This window comes from Dendrobates tinctorius, unplaced genomic scaffold (assembly GCF_039654945.1).
Source record: "Dendrobates tinctorius isolate UK_male_01 unplaced genomic scaffold, ASM3965494v1 ptg000135l, whole genome shotgun sequence".
Lineage (NCBI taxonomy): Eukaryota > Metazoa > Chordata > Amphibia > Anura > Dendrobatidae > Dendrobates > Dendrobates tinctorius.
In genome coordinates this window covers 129,581-152,080 of record NW_027361803.1, presented here as the reverse complement: position 1 = coordinate 152,080, position 22,500 = coordinate 129,581, and the positions used below count along the sequence as shown (strand labels likewise).

Genomic DNA, 22,500 nt, shown 5'->3' with positions numbered 1-22,500 from the left:
CAAAAGCAGCAGGAGACCGTGGGAGCAACTGAGAGCCCGAGCGACTTACCAGTGCCAAGGGAGACGCTCACGGAGGACATCAGAGGGACGGCGCCGGGATGACCGTCCGAGACCCGCTGCCACCTTACCTCAGCCCGCGGCCGTTGCCGCCTCGCCTCAGCCCGCGGCTGCGGCCTGCCCGTGGTCGCTCGCAGCCGCTGCCGCCTCGCCCCAGCTCGCGGCTGCGGCCTGTCTCCCGCCACCCACAGCCGCCCTGCTCTCATCCGTGGCCGCGGCAAGTCCGGTGCCGTCGGAGGCCACCGCTGTCCCGCTCCGGTCCGCGGCAAGGGCTGGGCCTTTGCTCACCGCGGAGTCCCCGTCGCAGCTGCTATTTGCACAGGTGGCCTATCACCCGCCACCCCGCATCGCTGTCGCTTACCCCAGTCCAGGGGCTGCGGCCCATCCATCCAAGGACTCCTCCGGGGCCTGTGGGGCTCCAGTGTCATCAGCGCGCCGGAGCGCGCAAAGACTTCGTCAATGCCTCAGCAACTGGGCCCAGCGACTACTACACCGAAAGACCACCATCCCGAATGGCGAGGGACGTCTGGACTGCAAAGCTGACTATATAATTAAGGACCCGTAGTCGGCCATACCGCGGTCCTATAGTGACCGGCTACTGCCGGAAGTAGTCGTGTTCTACCCGTTTGTGTTTGCTTGTATAGAGCCCCTGCGAGGACAATCCGTGTTACCCCTTTTGTTGATCAGGCCGTGACGAAGGAAAGTTCCCTCTAGTCTTATAAACCTTACTATAGAAAGCACCAAATTGTCTCGCGACTCGTCACTGCATCCTGCGTACCTGCAAACCCCCACACTAGGACTGTATTCGACCCCTTTCAATCTCTTTACAGTAAATACAGCCTTAAAAAAAGTCAAAGTGACCTCACCAAAGATATGTAGTGTACTGTAGCAAACCAATGTACTGCAGCCAAAAGCCCATAAAATAGCACAGCAAATTGACAGACTTTTCATGTTTTTCTTAAATTAAAATGCAGTCCAAAATGTATCCATGTTAGTCATTTGTGATCTGGGAGACCGTTCTCTCCAGTCCACTGACTTAAACTGATGGTGTCACTAACAGAGGTAACATAATTCTGCTGAGGCAAGTGTTGTGCCATGTATTCCATAATGCCCTCCATTTCTTCTCCACTAATATGTTTGCCAGAGTCACTGTAGGTCAGTTGTGGCCTTTGTTTAATTGAACTACTGCCTGCATGGCTCGTTCCAGTGATGGTGTAATAAGAAATACATGGCAGGTAGGTACATGTACAGAAAGCAAAATGTATTTCTATGCGGCCGCACGCTCCGATCTGTGTGTCGGCGGCAGTGCCGGGTATTAACATGCGAGACTCGTCCGAGTTTCCCGCATGTGTGATCCCGGCCTTATTCACAGACTAGTGCTAATAATAATTTTATTTATATAGCAACAAAATATTCAACAGCACGTTACAATTAAGCGGTGACATGTACAGACAATAAAAACAATACAACACTTAGTTCAACAGTTACAGGAAGCGTGAGGGCCCTGCACAAAAGCTAACAATCTATAAGGACACGCATCTTCTTGCTTGCTGCACTTGTATAACACATTAATGTGTGGACTATTTGTCCAATATTTTTGCGCTTTCATTTATTCTGTATCTCTATTGCCAAGCTGCGAGCACTGTTTTCTCACTATCCTAAATCATCCCAAAATGTTTGCTGCATTCCTTGCCTCGGCTTTTATACAGGCAATCACAGTTCCACATTACTGTGCAAAAGAAAGGTGCCACATTATTGCGTGGAAGAAAGGCCTGGCAATCTGCTAACGTATTATGCCAAGACAAGTTAATGGAGATTACAACTAATAGAATTGGATATAATGCTGGAAGATGAGCCTCTAGGTTGGAAGGCACCAGCAAGTTACTGGGCAAGAGCCGATGGTCGACTTGAATATCAACAATGCTCATGACATGCCAGGATCTGGCGTAAAACACTTTGATAAGTTGCAAAATTTAGCGCGACTCGAGGTTGTGCAAAAATATTGCAAGTTTTGGCATTTTCATGCAAGTTATATCCACCTCTGCCAAAATGGGCAAAGCTGGGGTAGAACGCAGGCAAGACGCTGCAGCTTGTCTAATTTGTGACATGCTGCGGATTATGTTATGCCAGAAATGTTAGTCCAGTCTACGCTTTTGCCTGTTAATGAATCCAGCACCTCTTACTCCAGCACATCTCCTCACTCAGGGAACAATATTGGTCTTAATGAATCAGGACCATAGTAGCTGCTTTCTAGCTTTAAAGAGGATGTTCAGTATTCAGACAACCTCCAGTGATGGTGGATATCTGATTTGTTAGAAGGCGGGGAGAGTGAAGCCAGCGCTGACTGGCTGCTGGGATTGTGTGACATAACAATGTCAAGAGATCCCCGGGAGAGTCAGTACCGACACCACTAGAACTGCACCGGCACCGGAGGTGAGTATAAGTGTTATCATTTTACTGGGGGGGGGAATATAGAGATTCAGAAGGGGTTGTCTGAGTAGTGGACAACCCTTTAAAAAGAAACTTGTCATGTCAAAAATGCTATTAACCTGCAGATATAAGGTTAATTTGCAGGTTAACAGCGTTCACAAGATTCCGGGCTGCCACACTGAAAGCCCGGCTACTGGAAGAAAATTAATTTTATTCCTGCGGCAACCTCGGGCTAGTCTATGGGGCTGTTTACATGTCTGGAAGACAAGTTGACACATCCATTTTTGATCGGAGATACAGATAAAAATCACCCACACAAAACTATAGATCTGTGAAAATCACTCTCTGTGTTTAACAGTGTAATGGTTAAGAGAAGCTTTGTGATGTTTTGGAAGATTTTTTTTATACCAGAAAATCACTGATGAAACACAGATGTTAAAATCTGACACATTGAGGAAACTTTTTTTGCTTCTGTGAACGATGACTAAGGCCTCTTTAGTCGGCATCAACAAGCATTGATCATTCATTGCTCCATTACTGGACTGTAGAGGGGCATTTTCCTGCACACAGTATCCTTCCACTGTAGTCTACTCCAGGACCGGTGAATCACACTGTTTCGTTCTACTTCGACACAGCCTAGAAATCCAAAAAAGAACGGAAGAATAAGGCGCATCTCAATAAATGTGAATGCAATGAATTTTATTTATACCCATATAAAATGACAAAAAGGAGAAGAAACAAACAGGTGTGACACCACCAAGTATGATACACAGGTTCACATCAAATGAGCTATGGAAGAAAAACATGTATGAAAAAGCACATAGATTGATACAGATACCAAGTGAGTCCACCAAAAACAGTACAAAACAAACACATGTGCGCCATATAGCTCCCACACAACTCCTATGAGAAGGAGAGTGAGTGGACAGAATACCGCCTCTAGTGAGATATATCCCACATAAATATATATCTAGAGACAAATGCCAAAGTTGGCTTAAAATCAGGACAATATCCACTCAAAAAGAAGATGATTGGAATGAACTGTAAAAAGGCAATAAAGTAAAGTGCTATGTGCGTACCTATGTGCAATTTGCAAAATATATATTTTCTTCGCTGTAATCCTCCAGCGGAGGTGCAAAAAACATATGTGCCATATGGCAGCCTGAAATCCCCTATAAAGGGAGTATATAATACAGATAACAATAACCTCTCCTGAGGTAAATAACCCAAAAATATGAACAAATGTTAATAGTGGTATCCAGGATGAATGTGCAGAAAAATATTAGCACATAATATTTAGTTAGTACATAGATAATTGCACCAATGCCCGCTTACATTATAGCCCATAATAAAATAATCATACCAGTGTATAAACAAAGTGCTGTGTGCATACCTGGGGATGACAGGACAAACCCCGACGCGCGTTTTGCGTCAGCTTCCTCGGGGGGTTATGTGAAAGCAGGGAAAGAGCGGCCATTAAATAGTCCATATTAGGGCCCTTGTCATAATGCGGTGTAGCGGCGCTTCCGGTGCTAGCGCCGAAAACCAGAAGTCGAGGAGTCGGCATCCTTCGTCACGGGGGCTGGCCAGCCAGTGACGCGTCAGCTGGGAGGCAGGACCCGTGGCGCCGGATGGACGTGTGTCCATGACAACCAGTAAACAGCCGAGCACACGGAAGCGCGCACCGCAGGAAGTGACCTTAAAAAATGCATATCCATACCAGTAGCTAATGCTAACTTTGGTCTCATGATGTGCCACAGGTTATCGCTAGCCATCCACCGTTTTTGCACTGGATTGTGGGGAAGTGTGAAGGTGATTAGTTACCCACCCAAAAGAACACATAGGGAGTATAGCTAACAAGTACAACGATTTATATCCCCAGGGATGAGAACATAGTAAAGAGAATTAAATAATCAGAGAATTAGAGTATAAATCTATACAGCACACACAGAAGCCTAGATGAAGATGTATCAGTACCATACATAAGCGTGTACATATACTAGACTCTGTTATATCTCTATCAAGGATGGACAAAAGAACAAAACCCCTCAACACCCCACACCTCCCACAAGATACAGAGTCAACATAGTATTAAATGATGCAACGGAAGTTGTTCATTCTTTCATCATAACCAGGAGTTCTTCAAAGCGATGTTACATATTCGGCCGGTGGATAACTTCACCCAGAGATCAAAAGACCAAAGAAAGTGGTGACAAAAGGACTCATGGCCAAGAGAACCTAGATAGGACATATAACACAAAAGTTAAAACCAAACAAACATTAAAAAACAAGAGTGCTTTATAAAAAAGGAGCAAAGCTCAAGACCTCATTGAGGCCTTTGGGTCGTACACAATCAACCCTCATAATCCACTTGGCTTCAAGTTGAGAGAGACATTTCTTCCAATCTCCCCCCCGACCATCCATAAAGACCTTGTCTATCCCTTTAATTCTCAGAAGCTTAGCATCACATGAATGTACACTTTTGAAGTGACGGGGTATGGGTTTTAAAGTGGACATATCCACGACATCACCAGCCTTGATAATATCACGGACATGCTCACGTACTCTAATACGTAGTTGACGTGAAGTTAGTCCAAAGTAGACCAGTCCACAAGGGCAGGACGCATGGTAAATCACACCCTCGGTGCTGCAAGTAATGTGCTGTGTGATTTGAAATTCCCTTTAACCCATCCCCAGAGTGGAAAGATGAACAGCGCTCCAGATTGGCACACGCCGCACTAATGTGCTAATATTTTTCTGCACATTCATCCTGGATACCTCTATTAACATTTGTTCATATTTTTGGGTTATTTACCCCAGGAGAGGTTATTGTTATCTGTATTATACACTCCCTTTATAGGGGTTTTCAGGCTGCCATATGGTACATATGTTTTTTGCACCTCCGCTGGAGGATTACAGCAAAGAAAATATATATCTTGCATATTGCACGTAGGTACGCACATGCACTTTACTTTATTGCCTTTTTACAGTTCATTCCAATCAGGCATTGCTCCTTCCTCTTTTTGAGTGGATACTGTCCTGATTTTGAGCCAACTTTGGCATTTGTCTTCTAGATATATATTTATGTGGGATATATCTCACTAGAGGCGGTATTCTGTCCACTCAATCTCATTCTCATAGGAGTTGTGTGGGAGCTATATGGCGCACATGTGTTTGTTTTGTACTGTCAATACAACTACGTATTAGAGTACGTGAGCATATCCGTGACATTATCAAGGCTGGTGATGTCGTGGATATGTCCACTTTAAAACCCATACCCCGTCACTTCAAAAGTGTACATTCATGTGATGCTAAGCTTCTGAGAATTAAAGGGATAGACAAGGTCTTTATGGATGGTCGGGGGGGAGATTGGAAGAAATGTCTCTCTCAACTTGAAGCCAAGTGGATTATGAGGGTTGATTGTGTACGACCCAAAGGCCTCAATGAGGTCTTGAGCTTTGCTCCTTTTTTATAAAGCACTCTTGTTTTTTAATGTTTGCTTGGTTTTAACTTTTGTGTTATATGTCCTATCTAGGTTCTCTTGGCCGTGAGTCCTTTTGTCACCACTTTCTTTGGTCTTTTGATCTCTGGGTGAAGTTATCCATCGGCCGAATATGTAACATCGCTTTGAAGAACTCCTGGTTATGATGAAAGAATGAACAACTTCCGTTGCATCATTTAATACTATGTTGACTCTGTATCTTGTGGGAGGTGTGGGGTGTTGAGGGGTTTTGTTCTTTTGTCCATCCTTGATAGAGATATAACAGAGTCTAGTATATGTACACGCTTATGTATGGTACTGATACATCTTCATCTAGGCTTATTGGTGTGTGTGCTGTATAGATTTATTCTCTAATTCTCTGATTATTTAATTCTCTTTACTATGTTCTCATCCCTGGGGTTATAAATAGTGTTGAGCATTCCGATACCGCAAGTATCGGGTATCGGCCGATACTTGCTGTATCGGAATTCCGATACCGACTTCCGATATTTTTTCAATATCGGAAGTCGGCATCGGAATCGGAAGTTCAAAGTTGATTGACAGCCGAAATGACGTCATCATGATGCGCGGTGTGTGCGCATCATGATGCGCCGTCATTTCGGGCCTTCCGGGGGTCTCTGCCGGCCTGCCGGGGGGGCTGTGTGGACTGCCCGGGGTCTGTACCGGCCTGCCGGGGGGCTGTGCCGGCCTGCCGGTGGTCTGTGCACCCTGTGGGGGTCTGTACCGGCCTGCCGGGGGGCTGTGCCGGCCTGCCGGTGGTCTGTGCACCCTGTGGGGGTCTGTACCGGCCTGCCGGGGGGCTGTGCCGGCCTGCCGGGGGGCTGTGCTGATGTCCGGGGGTCTGTGCAAGCATCGTCCGATGGGACTATAAGTCCCATCGGGCGATGCCTGCTACCATGACAGTGATTGACACATTAGCCAATGATGGGACAGTAGTAGTCCCATCATCCGGCTAATGTGTTAAATGTTAAAAAAAAAAAAAAAAATACTACATACATACTACATACATACTACATGCATGCTACATACATACTACATGCATGCTACATACATACTACATGCTACATACATACTACATATATACTACATGCATGCTACATACATACTACATGCTACATACATACTACATATATACTACATGCATGCTACATACATACTGCATGCTACATACATACCACATACATACTACATACATACCACATACATACTACATATATACTACATGCATGCTACATACATACTACATGCTACATACATACTACATATATACTACATGCATGCTACATACATACTGCATGCTACATACATACTACATACATGCTACATACATACCACATACATACTACATACATACTACATACATACCACATATATACTACATACACTACATGCATGCTACATACATACTACATACATACTACATACATACTACATGCATGGTACATACATAACACATATATACTACATGCATGCTACATACATACTACATGCTACATACATACTACATACATACTACATACATACTACATGCATGCTACATACATACTACATGCTACATACATACTACATATATACTACATGCATGCTACATGCTACATACATACTACATATATACTACATACATACTACATACATACTACATGCATGCTACATACATACTACATGCTACATACATACTACATATATACTACATGCATGCTACATGCTACATACATACTACATATATACTACATACATACTACATACATGCTACATACATACTGCATGCTACATACATACTACATACATACTACATACATACCACATATATACTACATACATACTACATGCATGCTACATACATACCACATACATACTACATACATACTACATACATACTACATGCATGCTACATACATAACACATATATACTACATGCATGCTACATACATACTACATGCTACATACATACCACATACATACTACATACATACTACATACATACTACATGCATGCTACATACATACTACATGCTACATACATACTACATATATACTACATGCATGCTACATACATACTACATGCTACATACATACTACATATATACTACATACATACTACATACATACTACATGCATGCTACATACATACTGCATGCTACATACATACTACATACATACTACATGCTACATACATACCACATATATACTACATACATACTACATACAATACATTCATACAATACATACATAGACATACAGTACATATAACATAGAGTAACATACTTACCAATACTTGTCACATTGTTCCCCGAAGCCATTGTCTTTTACGGAATAAATATTAACATAACAAACCACAAAAATACTCACCCACGATCCGAAGCAGTCCACGAGTGTGTCTCATGACGATCTTGGGTAGAGAACTGCAGCATCAGCTGATGCTGCCGTTCTCTACGGGCTGCAGGAATCCAATGACGCAAGGTAGGTATCCTTCCGCACTGTATTCCTCCGCCACTTAAAAAAAAAAAAGTCCCTAGTCTCACTTTATGCCATTGCTGCATAGGAAATTCCCACACAGCAATGGCATAAAGTGAGACTAGGGACTTTTTTTTTTTTAAGTGGCGGAGGAATACAGTGCGGAAGGATACCTACCCTCCGTCATTGGATTCCTGCAGCCCGTAGAGAACGGCAGCATCAGCTGATGCTGCCGTTCTCTACCCAAGATCATCGTGGGACACACTCGTGGACTGCTTCGGATCGTGGGTGAGTATTTTTGTGGTTTGTTATGTTAATATTTATTCCGTAAAAGACAATGGCTTCGGGGAACAATGTGACAAGTATTGGTAAGTATGTTACTCTATGTTATATGTACTGTATGTCTATGTATGTATTGTATGAATGTATTGTATGTAGTATGTATGTAGTATATATGTGGTATGTATGTAGCATGTAGTATGTATGTAGTATGTATGTAGCATGCATGTAGCATGCAGTATGTATGTAGCATGCATGTAGTATATATGTAGTATGTATGTGGTATGTATGTAGCATGTAGTATGTATGTAGCATGCATGTAGTATGTATGTAGTATATATGTAGTATGTATGTAGCATGTAGTATGTATGTAGCATGCATGTAGCATGCATGTAGTATGTATGTAGTATGTATGTAGCATGTAGTATGTATGTAGCATGCATGTAGTATATATGTAGTATGTATGTAGCATGTAGTATGTATGTAGCATGCATGTAGTATGTATGTGGTATGTATGTAGCATGCAGTATGTATGTAGCATGCATGTAGTATATATGTGTTATGTATGTAGCATGTAGCATGCATGTAGCATGCATGTGGTATGTATGTAGTATGTATGTAGTATGTATGTGGTATGTATGTAGCATGTAGCATGCATGTAGTATGTATGTAGTATATATGTGGTATGTATGTAGCATGTAGTATGTATGTAGCATGCAGTATGTATGTAGCATGCATGTAGTATATATGTAGTATGTATGTAGCATATATGTAGTATGTATGTAGCATGTAGTATATATGTAGTATGCATGTTGCATGCATGTAGTATATATGTAGTATGTATGTTGCATGTAGTATGCATGTTGCATGCATGTAGTATATATGTAGTATGTATGTTGCATGTAGTATATATGTAGTATGAATGTAGCATGTATGTAGTATGTAGTATGAATGTAGCATGTATGTAGTATGCATGTTGTATGTATGTAGCATGTATGTAGCATGTAATTTTTTTTTTTTTTTTTTTTTTTTACATTCAACACATTAGCCGGATGATGGGACTACTACTGTCCCATCATTGGCTAATGTGTCAATCACTGTCATGGTAGCAGGCATCGCCCGATGGGACTTGTAGTCCCATCGGACGATGCCTGCACAGACCCCCGAAGCCTGCACAGACCACCGGCAGGCCGGCACAGCCCCCCGGCAGGCCGGCACAGCCCACCGGAGCCTGCACAGACCACCGGCAGGCCGGCACAGCCCCCCGGCAGGCCGGCACAGCCCACCGGAGCCTGCACAGACCACCGGCAGGCCGGCACAGCCCCCCGGCAGGCCGGCACAGCCCACCGGAGCCTGCACAGACCACCGGCAGGCCGGCACAGACCACCGGAGCCTGCACAGACCCCCTGGCAGGCTGGCACAGCCCCCCGAAAGGCCCGTACAGACCCCAGAGAGGCTGTACAAGGCAAAAACAGGGTTTTTCTTATTCCGATACCGGAAGTCCCATAGACTTGAATGGGACTTCCGGTATCGGAATCGGCGATACCGATACTTTTTTTTAAGATCGGCCGATCCATTCCGATCCGATACTTTGAAGTATCGGACGGTATAAATCGTTGTACTTGTTAGCTATACTCCCTATGTGTTCTTTTGGGTGGGTAACTAATCACCTTCACACTTCCCCACAATCCAGTGCAAAAACGGTGGATGGCTAGCGATAACCTGTGGCACATCATGAGACCAAAGTTAGCATTAGCTACTGGTATGGATATGCATTTTTTAAGGTCACTTCCTGCGGTGCGCGCTTCCGTGTGCTCGGCTGTTTACTGGTTGTCATGGACACACGTCCATCCGGCGCCGTGGGTCCTGCCTCCCAGCTGACGCGTCACTGGCTGGCCAGCCCCCATGACGTAGGACGCCGACTCCTCAAGTTCCGGTTTTCGGCGCTAGCACCGGAAGCGCCGCTACACCGCATTATGACAAGGGCCCTAATATGGACTATTTAATGGCCGCTCTTTCCCTGCTTTCACATAACCCCCCGAGGAAGCTGATGCGAAACGCGCATCGGGGTTTGTCCTGTCATCCCCAGGTATGCACACAGCACTTTGTTTATACACTGGTATGATTATTTTATTATGGGCTATGATGTAAGGTGGCATAGGTGCAATTATCTGTGTACTAACTAAATATTATGTGCTAATATTTTTCTGCACATTCATCCTGGATACCTCTATTAACATTTGTTCTTATTTTTGGGTTATTTACCTCAGGAGAGGTTATTGTTATCTGTATTATATACTCCCTTTATAGGGGTTTTCAGGCTGCCATATGGCACATATGTTTTTTGCACCTCCGCTGGAGGATTACAGCGAAGAAAATATATATCTTGCATATTGCACATAGGTACGCACATAGCACTTTACTTTATTGACTTTTTACAGTTCATTCCAATCAGGCATTGCTCCTACCTCTTTTTGAGTGGATATTGTCCTGATTTTGAGCCAACTTTGGCATTTGTCTTCTAGATATATATTTATGTGGGATATATCTCACTAGAGGCGGTATTCTGTCCACTCACTCTCCTTCTCATAGGAGTTGTGTGGGAGCTATATGGCGCACATGTGTTTGTTTTGTACTGTTTTTGATGGACTCACTTGGTATCTGTATCAATCTATGTGCTTTTTTATACATGTTTTTCTTCCATAGCTCATTTGATGTGAACCTGTGTATCATACTTGCTGGTGTCACACCTGTTTGTTTCTTCTCCTTTTTGTCATTTTATATGGGTATAAATAAAATTTATTGCATTCACATTTATTCAGATGCGCCTTATTCTTCTGTTCTTTTTTGGCTTTCTATGGTTATTAGGAAGGGCGATTTATAGAGACCTTTTTAGGACTCATTCGACACAGCCTAGCTTGTTGACACAGTTCTGACCGGCAAGTCACTCTACTCGCTCAGCGGTTCCACGTCTTATTTCTACCACTACTGATGCAGTGGACCTGCCGCTCAGGACCCTCACCAGTCCCGCAAACTCAGTGCTGTTTAGGTCCATTACCTTCGGCGTTTTGTAAGCTCAGGGTTTCTCGTGACACATTGTCCAATCCAAGGACCCTTTTTTTGGAAGCCCTCTCTGTCTAATTGGTTACTTCAGGGTCTCACTATTGCCATGTCCCTTATCTCCTTTCCCTGTAGTTCACCCAAAACGGCAGCACTGCTCACAGACACTTCCTACTTGTACTTGAACTCAACCATATCTCACTATCTACAGGAAGCAGCCACTTGACCTAACACTAATATCCTCCCAATATGGGCTAGTCCCAAATATTAATTTACCCTAATGTTATTACCTTTACATTACTTATACATTATACATAGTACACTTCACATGGCACAATATATACAAAGACGCAGGATATATTACACATGGCGCGATTGGTGTTTTCAGGGGTAGGAACTCAAGTCATTGTCCACCACCCTTACACATCTACTCTGTGTCAATAGATTCCTCTCTTAGTTCTCTTAGAAACAAATGGCTTACATGAAGATTTGTAGTGATACAAGTGATACGCACATGCCCCGGTCCGTGTGATTTTTTGGTGCTCCACATTGGACTTTGTAAGTTGCCCAGCGTGATCCATGTGTTGTATTTCCAAGGTCTATATAAAGGCTCCTGTCATGAACTAATTTTCTGCTCCACCAGTTGAGAGTTCCCCTTCCGTTCTCCCTCTGGTGGTGACAGGAGGTAGTGCTGTTGGTTTAAGTGGTAGTGATCTGCCACCTGATGAGGAAGATAACGATTGGATCTCTGGAGTATCAGACTGGATATAAGACAGCCGACACCCTATCCGGGTGCTGGTGATTCAGTCTGCTTCTCAGGTCCTGGACTTCAGCTCTCTTCAAGTCTTCTCAAGTTAAGCTTGTTTTTTGCTAATGTTCACACTTGCGCTTGTTGGTCAATTCAGTTTTTTGTGTAATCAGCCTGCCCCTGCTGGGGCTATGCTGAAATTCCACTCCTATTAATCAGTATTTGCCAATCTGCTTTTTGTCCCTTATTATATTGGCCTCTTTTTTTCTCTGTCTCAGAATATTTCAGAGTGCTGATATAGGTTTAGAAGTCTAGTGACTTCAGGGTTAATTTTGCTATCAGAAGTGTTGGACATTATTTTTGTAGGGTTTTTTTGGCAGATTGCAGACAGTGTCCTACCTTTTCTGTCCTTTTTAGTTAGCCGGGCCCCATCGTTTGCTCAGCCTATTTTCCTGCCTTTGTTTGTATTTTCATCTTGTTCCACCGTTAAAACATGTGGGGGGGCTGTCTTTCCTTTGGGGTCTGCTCTGGGGCAGTTAGTTTTCCTCTTTTCCTGCTTTAGGCTTATGTAGTTCTCCGGTTGTGACGAGGCATCTAGGACAAACGTAGGAACGCTCCACGACTGCTGCTAGTTGTGCGGTTAAGATCAGGGATCTGCAATCTGCATAGTTACCAACCTCTCTGGTTTTCTGTGACTTAGCTTGTTGTCTTTTTTTCCTCCTCGGTTTCCCATTCATAACAGGCTCCCTGTAGACTCACCTGTGTCTTGGTATTGCTTGAAGACTTGTAGTAACTCTTAGATTGCTGTGCACAGTTCCAGGCTACATTCATCAGGATGTCTCCTGGCCGTCTGCGGTTTCCCGTCCATGATTTACTTGTCTGTGGTTTCCATTAACCTTGCTACCTGTCAGTGAAGGACCTCACCTGCTTATCTGGGATTTCCAGGATCGCTCCCAACTTTCCTACGGTTTCCAGTATCAACCTGCCTGCGGTTGTCTGCAGCTTCCAAGGTATTAAACTTTCCTGTCTTCTACCTGTCCATAGTCTTCTAGGACCTTTTCTAAATGGCCACCTGTGGTTTTCAGGACATCTTCATGGCTGTGTGAGTCTTCCATGGTATTAGACTTTTTTGTGTCACTCCGGAGTTGTGTGCTACCTGTCTGTGTCTCCATAAAACCTCCTGTTTGCCAACATTCTTCAGTAAATATGCTACCTGTCCAAAGTCTACAGTAATCCTGCTACCTGTCCACAGTCTACAGTAACCCTGCTACCTGTCCACAGTCTACAGTAATCCTGCTACCTGTCCAAAGTCTACAGTAATCCTGCTACCTGTCCAAAGTCTACAGTAACCCTGCTACCTGTCCACAGTCTACAGTAATCCTGCTACCTGTCCACAGTCTACAGTAACCCTGCTACCTGTCCAAAGTCTACAGTAATCCTGCTACCTATCCAAAGTCTACAGTAACCCTGCTACCTGTCCACAGTCTACAGTAACCCAGCTACCTATCCAAAGTCTACAGTAACCCTGCTACCTATCCAAAGTCTACAGTAATCCTGCTACCTGTCCACAGTCTACAGTAATCCTGCTACCTGTCCAAAGTCTACAGTAACCCTGCTACCTATCCAAAGTCTACAGTAACCCTGCTACCTGTCCAAAGTCTACAGTAACCCTGCTACCTATCCAAAGTCTACAGTAATCCTGCTACCTGTCCACAGTCTACAGTAATCCTGCTACCTGTCCAAAGTCTACAGTAACCCTGCTACCTATCCAAAGTCTACAGTAACCCTGCTACCTATCCAAAGTCTACAGTAACCCTGCTACCTGTCCAAAGTCTACAGTAACCCTGCTACCTATCCAAAGTCTACAGTAATCATGCTACCTGTCCACAGTCTACAGTAACCCAGCTACCTGTTGTAGTGACACCAGTGGTACATGAGCCCACCCGGCCCTTGGGCTTAGAGGATGCATGCTATACAAACAGTCATGACCGAAAGTGTTAGCACCCTAGAAATTGTTCCAGAAAAACAAGTGTTTCTCCCAGAATATTATTGCAATTCCCCATGTTTCGTTATACACATGTTTATTTCCTTTGTGTGTTCTGGAACAAAAAAATAACCAGAAGAAAGGCAAGTTGGACATAATTTCACACAAAACCCCACAAAATAAACCGGACAAAATTGTTGGCACCCTCAACTTAATATTTGGATGCACAACCTTTGTAATAAATAACGGCAATCAATCGCTTCCTATAACCATCCTCAAGCTTCTTACACCTCTCAACTGGGATTTCAGGCGACTTCTTTTGCAAACTGATCCAGGTCTCTCAGATGCGATGGCGCCTTTGTAAGGGGAGGCCAGGACTGTAGTCGTGACCAGAGACACTGAAGCATCTGTGTCCCGGCCTTCCCTCACAGACAACTGTATTCCTCTTTTCAGTGTACCTGCATCTCCAGATTCAGTTCCCTCCAGGCATTTCCCAGGTGGTGACAGTCCCTCTTCCAGGCGACCCCCAGCAATGGAGACACAGTCCAGGATCACTTTAACATTTTCTTTACTCAATATTTCACACGTTACATCCACAGTTGGTACATCGTCAAATTCACTTGTCTCCTCATCTTTCCCTGCTTTGCTGTCGCTTCTGTGCAGTACACGCCCGGACCGGTCTGTCCTAGACTGCTCCCCATTTCCTTCCTTGCCTAACCTCGCCATGATGACAGTTCTTTCTGCCTGCTTCGCCTCGAAATCATCAGTCACCCGGTTTGGTTGCCTCTGGTAAAGCATCCGACCTATCTGTACCGTTCTCGCCAAAGCTCCAACATCCTTCAACTCCTCAGTCCAACCAACTCCTGCCCTAAAGGCGTCCGCCCAGGCGATGAGTCGCCACATCTTCCCTTTCCTGTTCTGGCCCACTGCTATGATGCACAGTGGCCGTGGATAACGTGGGCTGCAGCGATTTAACGTTACATGGCTGTCTAGGCCTATAGCCCATGTGGACACTTCCGGCACCCTGGCCCCCATCTGAACTAACTTCCCAAAAACTCCTGTCTTACTACCCGTCAGCCCCTCCTACACTCAACCCTCTATAAACATACTATGAACTATACCTACAGTGCACGCTAGTATACCCCCATCTAGTGGTTCCCACAAGAACTACAATTACCCTTAGTAATAAAGAACTGCAAAAACTATAATGCCCCCTCTATTGTCCAAAGTATGTAGTTGGCAGCACCATAAATGTGAGCAGTAATACATATTACTATGTAGCAGTACCACAAATTTTAACATAGACATTACCAACATTAGCACATGTAAACATCAACACACTGAGAACAATTAGAGGAAGGAGGTAATTCTATCTCACCCCCTTACACCTTCTCCCAACAGCAATTGTAAGATCTCTCCCCAGGTGATCAATGGGATTTAGATCCGGAATCATTGCTGTCACTTCAGAACTCTCCAGCTCTTTGTTTCCGTCCATTTCTGGGGATTTCTTACAAACCAGCTTTCTAACACTGAGCACTACATTGCGACCCAAAATCTTTTGGTAATCCTCAGATCCACCGTGCCCCAGAGAAGTGCTGGGGCCCTCAACAAAATGGGGGCCCACTCGCCGTGGACACCCGGCCAGAAATTATTTTCCAGTTCAGGTGCGGGTTGGGCCGAGGGCCAAGGCCGCTCCCCCAGCCAGCTGCACAGGGTTGCCTGTTTCTCCTTCTGCTTGATGGCCGTCACTTTACCAGACATGGCCACACGCAGTGCACTGTGTGGCCATATCTGCTAGTAGTGACGTGGCTGGGCCGATACGCAAGCAGCCACATCACTGCTAGCAGACACAGCCACACAAGGAACTGTGCGCGACCGTGTCAAAGGGACGGCCAGCGAGCAGTGCGCCCTGCACAGCCACATGCTTAAGGAGCACGACGGCAGACATCCCGGAGGATGTGAGCGAAGCTCTCTGCTAGTTTCCCCATATTAAAAATATTTCTTATGTGTACGCATGTATGATGTGTATATCTATGTATGTCAGTGTGTATGATTGTGTATGTATTTATGTACAGTGCCTTGCGAAAGTATTCGGCCCCCTGGAACTTTTCAACCTTTTCCCACATATCATGCTTCAAACATAAAGATACCAAATGTAAATTTTTGGTGAAGAATCAACAACAAGTGGGACACAATTGTGAAGTTGAACGAAATTTATTGGTTATTTTAAATTTTTGTGGAAATTCAAACACTGAAAAGTGGGGCGTGTAATATTATTCGGCCCCTTTACTTTCAGTGCAGCAAACTCACTCCAAAAGTTCCTTGTGGATCTCTGAATGATCCAATGTTGCCCTAAATGACTAATGATGATAAATATAATCCTCCTGTGTGTAATCAAGTCTCCGTATAAATGCACCTGCTCTGTGATAGTCTCAGGGTTCTGTTTGAAGCACAGAGAGCATCATGAAGACCAAGGAACACAACAGGCAGGTCCGTGATACTGTTGTGGAGAAGTTTAAAGCCGGATTTGGATACAAAATGATTTCTGAAACGTTAAACATCCCAAGGAGCCCTGTGCAAGCGATCATAATGAAATGGAAGGAGTATCATACCACTGCAAATCTACCAAGACCCGGCCGTCCCTCTAAACTTTCATCTCAAACAAGGAGAAGACTGATCAGAGATGCAGCCAAGAGGCCCATGATCACTCTGGATGAGCTGCAGAGATCTACAGCTGAGGTGGGACAGTCTGTCCACAGGACAACTATCAGTCATACACTGCACAAATCTGGCCTTTATGGAAGAGTGGCAAGAAGAAAGCCATTTCTCAAAGATATTCATAAAAAGTGTTGTTTAAAGTTTGCAACAAGCCACCTGGGAGACACACCAAACATGTGGAAGAAGGTGCTCTGGTCAGATGAAACCAAAATCGAACTTTTTGGCAACAATGCCAAATGATATGTTTGGCGTAAAGGCAACACAGCTCATCACCCCGAACACACCATCCCCACTGTCAAACATGGTGGTGGCAGTATCATGGTTTGGGTCTGCTTTTCTTCAGCAGGGACCGGGAAGATGGTTAAAATTGATGGGAAGATGAATGGAGCCAAATACAGGACCATTCTTGAAGAAAACCTGTTGGAGTCTGCAAAAGTCCTAAGACTGGGACGGAGATTTGTCTTCCAACAAGACAATGATCCCAAACATAAAGCAAAATCTACAATGGAATGGTTCACAAATAAACGTATCCAGGTGTTAGAATGGCCAAGTCAAAGTCCAGACCTGAATCCAACCGAGAATCTGTGGAAAGAGCAGAAAACTGCTGTTCACAAACGATCAAAACCTCACTGAGCTCGAGCTGCTTGCCGAGGAAGAATGGGCAAGAATTTCAGTCTCTCGATGTACAAAACTGATAGAGACATACCCCAAGCGACTTGCAGCTGTAATCACAGCAAAAGGTGGCGTAACACAGTATTAAGTTAAAGGGGCCGAATAATATTGCACGCCCCACTTTTCAGTTTTTGAATTTCCACAAAAATTTTAAATAACCAATAAATTTCATTCAAGTTCACAATTGTGTTTCACTTGTTGTTGATTCTTCACCAAAAATTTACTTCTGGTATCTTTATGTTTGAAGCATGATATGTGGGAAAAGGTTGAAAAGCTCCAAGGGGCCGAATACTTTCGCAAGGCACTGTATTTGTACAAATGCCTGTATGTGTGCATATCTGCGTACTGAATGTCTGCATATTCTATGTTTGTGCATGTCTGTGTAGCAAGGGTGACCGAGCGGGAGGGTAGTGGTGGCCGGGTTATTTAAAGATACAGTACATAGGCAGAGTCCACTGAGCACACTATCAGCGAGCACCCCCGGTCCCTTGCACATAGACAGATGGGACAAACACAGCTCTTTCCCCACAGATTACCTTCTCCTCTGGTCACAGCGGTCCAGATGAATAAGGGTCCAGAAGGCGGTCATTGTCCAAGAGGGAAAATAACTTTTTATTGAACAGTGCTGAGGAAGTAAGGCACAAGTACAACACTGGTTTTCCTACTCTCTCCCTAACGCTTTCCAACCGCACCCACAGCAGTTGCAGCAGTCAAGGATTAGTTAAATTCAACACGCAGGGGATAACCCCTTCAGAAGCAGGGGCCCTTTCGTAGTCCTGGGCCCGTGTTGCAGTCCTTGGCCTTGTAGTCGTCAGGACCCCTCTTGAGTCCCTGGAGTCCTTGGAGTCCTAGAAATCCTTGAAGTCCGAGGCAACAGACCTCTCCCATCGGGGGAGGGGGTCAGGCAGTGCCCCGTCTGTGAAACACGTCCGCCCTATCCAACATACCCGGGCAGTTCTGAGGAAGCAGCAGCTTCCTCTCTCTTTGTGGCTGCAGGTCCAGCCCCCTCTGCTGCTGGGCCAGCCCCTATTTTTAACTGATGCTTTCCCTAAGCTAACAACAGTAATACATAGGGAACATTACCGACATAAATTACATCAGTAACAATGCAAATTTTGCATAAACACATATCAAACATTACATTACATGACAAGCTTCACATTGCAATACAAATACAGCATAATGACACATAAAACAACACAGGTACCTAACATATGTACATGAAGTGCACAGGGGCCACACATCTGCATATTGTTTGTGCATGTCTGTGTACTGTATGTGCGTGCAAGTGTAAGTAGGAAGACCGGGCCGCGGGTACTTGCATGATGCCGGGTCTGTAACTGTCGAGACTGTGCCCAGTGATGCCGGGGGGAAAGAATGAGGGACTGGACAGGTCCCTTGACCTGAGAGGAAGGGGCATGGCTAAGCTGGGCAGAGGGCAGAAAGCGTGGGAAAGAGCCCTCAGTTTACAGCCGGCAGCGAGGCCAGAGGCAAGCGTGCGGCAGGTTCTGCAGGGTGAGAGACAGCAAGGGGTTAATCTGCGGCTGAGCTTTCGCGTACGCGCCATTCAGCCAGTGAGGGAGCAGAGCGCCGAGCGTCTGGCTAAGCTCGGAGTTGCGGGTGCCACGTGCAGGACCCTGAGTTGCAGTCCTCATTGATCACAGACGTGCAGCAGCATCCGTGTTGGACAAAGATTTCCACTTTGGCTGCACAGATTTATGGACTAGGGGCTCAGCGGACAGAAGCGGTGACTGCCCGTTGCCACCAGAAGCCGGACCAAGATCTGTTGAGAACCACCTAGAAGACTCCATATCGGCCGTAGCTGATACTACAACCGCCAGTGGACTGTCTGCGGTTGAGGAACCTACAGACATGATAAGTTTAATAACTGGACTGTTGTTACATTGCAATTTCTGTTTTCAATTTAACTGTTATCTCCCTGCGAGGAGTTCCCTTACTGTTATAATTAAATTGTTCCACTGTTAACCCTTGCTCTGCCTTCCCTACGTCACTGCATCCTGTACCTGCTTAAACTTGGCGTAGTCAGCAGGATGCAGACTACGAGCGCAGAGGCAGCAGACCAAGCGGTCATGGGTGCCCCGAGTGCCAGCTTATCGCTGGGGGCCATGCTCAGCAATCTCCCAAAATTTATGGGGAGCAATTCACTGCTGTGGGACTGGACTGAGCGGGTTAAAGGTACAGTTGTGGCGAAAAGTATTGACACCCCTGCAATTCTGTCAGATAATACTCAGTGTCTTCCTGAAAATGATTGCAAACACAAATTCTTTGGTATTATTATCTTCATTTAATTTGTCTTAAATGAAAAGACACAAAAGAGAATGAAGCAAAAAGCAAAACATTGATCATTTCACAGAAAACTCCAAAAATGGGCCAGACAAAAGTATTGGCACCCTCAGCCTAATACTTGGTTGCACAACCTTTAGCCAAAATAACTGCGACCAACCGCTTCCGGTAACCATCAATGAGTTTCTTACAATGCTCTGCTGGAATTTTAGACCATTCTTCTTTGGCAAACTGCTCCAGGTCCCTGATATTAGAAGGGTGCCTTCTCCAAACTGCCATTTTTAGATCTCTCCACAGGTGTTCTATGGGATTCAGGTCTGGACTCATTGTTGGCCACCTTAGAAGTCTCCAGTGCTTTCTATCAAACCATTTTCTAGTGCTTTTTGAAGTGTGTTTTGGGTCATTGTCCTGCTGGAAGACCCATGACCTCTGAGGGAGACCCAGCTTTCTCACACTGGGCCCTACATTATGCTGCAAAATTTGTTGGTAGTCTTCAGACTTCATAATGCCATGCACACGGTCAAGCAGTCCAGTGCCAGAGGCAGCAAAGCAACCCCAAAACATCAGGGAACCTCCGCCATGTTTGACTGTAGGGAACGTGTTTTTTTCTTTGAATGCCTCTTTTTTTCTCCTGTAAACTCTATGTTGATGCCTTTGCCCAAAAAGCTCTACTTTTGTCTCATCTGACCAGAGAACATTCTTCCAAAACGTTTTAGGCTTTTTCAGGTAAGTTTTGGCAACCTCCAGCCTGGCTTTTTTATGTCTTGAGGTAAGAAGTGGGGTCTTCCTGCGTCTCCTATCATACAGTCCCTTTTCATTCAGACGCCGACGGATAGTACGGGTTGACACTGTTGTACCCTTGGACTGCAGGGCAGCTTGAACTTGTTTGGATGTTAGTCAAGGTTTTTTATCCAACCTCTGCACAATCTTGCATTGAAATCTCTTGTCAATTTTTCTTTTCCGTCCACATCTAGGGAGGTTAGCCACAGTGCCATGGGCTTTAAACTTCTTGATGACTCTGCGCACGGTAGACACAGGAACATTCAGGTCTTTGGAGATGGACTTGTAACCTTGAGATTGCTCATGCTTCCTCACAGTTTGGTTTCTCAAGTCCTCAGACAGTTCTTTGGTCTTCTTTCTTTTCTCCATGCTCAATGTGGTACACACAAGGACACAGGACAGAGGTTGAGTCAACTTTAATCCATGTCAACTGGCTGCAAGTGTGATTTAGTTATTGCCAACACCTGTTAGGTGCCACAGGTAAGTTACAGGTGCTGTTAATTACACAAATTAGAGAAGCATCACATGATTTTTCGAACAGTGCCAATACTTTTGTCCACCCTCTTTTTTATGTTTGGTGTGGAATTATATCCAATTTGGCTTTAGGACAATTCTTTTTGTGTTTTTTCATTTAAGATAAATTAAATGAAGATAATAATAACAAAGAATTTGTGTTTGCAATAATTTTCAGGAAGAAACTGAGTATTATCTGACAAAATTGCAGGGGTTTCAATACTTTTGGCCACAACTGTATGCTGTGGATGCACCCTATGACTCCTGTTATGCAAGCAGAGATTGCTGTGATGGCCCTGGACGGGGAGGCTAGATGTTCTGTAATATTTCGGCCCCCTCATGAACGGAACACCTTTACCAAGGTCTTGCAAATTTTAGAAGACATGCATGGGGAACCCTCTGATGTCAAAGAATTGTGCATGCGATTGTTTAGCTATGTTCAGAGAGAGGGAGAATCCATGACTCAATGCATAAATGCGTTACAAGAGGTGCATGCAGCGATCGCCAAGCGGGATGATGGGAGCATGGGACCCCTGATGTGATCTTGAGAGATCAACTTGTAGCGGGCCTCAGAGATGTGTCGCTTAAACAAGCTTTGCGTGAGCGCCAGCGTACCGATCCACGCATGACTTTCTTAGAAATCGGGGCGGAAGCGAGTGTGCAAGAGCAGGAGCAAGGGATGGCAGCCTCGGCAGGGATGGTTCGGAGCAGTGAGGTACCCACCCCACCAGCGGCTGAGCCAGGATTGGCCAGAGAGATCCGGAAGGAAATACAGGAGGAGATGCGGGAAGAGTGGTCCGGCCTCAGAAGAGTCCCCACTGTGGCTCCAAATCATTCAGTGACAGGAGTGACCCCGAGTCTCACTTGCTCATGGTACATCACTAGGAAATGGGGCAATCCAGAGCAGAGAAACGTCAGATTTGTTTCAAGTGTGGGGATGTTGGACACTATGCCCGAGGGTGTGCGAGACGGAGGCGGCCCCTTACTGGGCAGCCGTTAA

The 22,500-nt window shown here is 44.8% G+C and overlaps 1 long non-coding RNA gene across 1 annotated transcript; it reads right to left on the bottom strand.

Annotated features, from left to right (window-relative positions):
- Positions 1 to 1,431: 1,431 nt before the first annotated feature.
- On the bottom strand, positions 1,432 to 4,055 carry LOC141048436 (uncharacterized). Its single transcript, XR_012220059.1, has 2 exons — positions 3,881 to 4,055; positions 1,432 to 3,123 (listed from the first exon to the last, which is right to left on the bottom strand). It is a non-coding gene; the product is annotated as an uncharacterized lncRNA (long non-coding RNA).
- Positions 4,056 to 22,500: the final 18,445 nt, after the last annotated feature.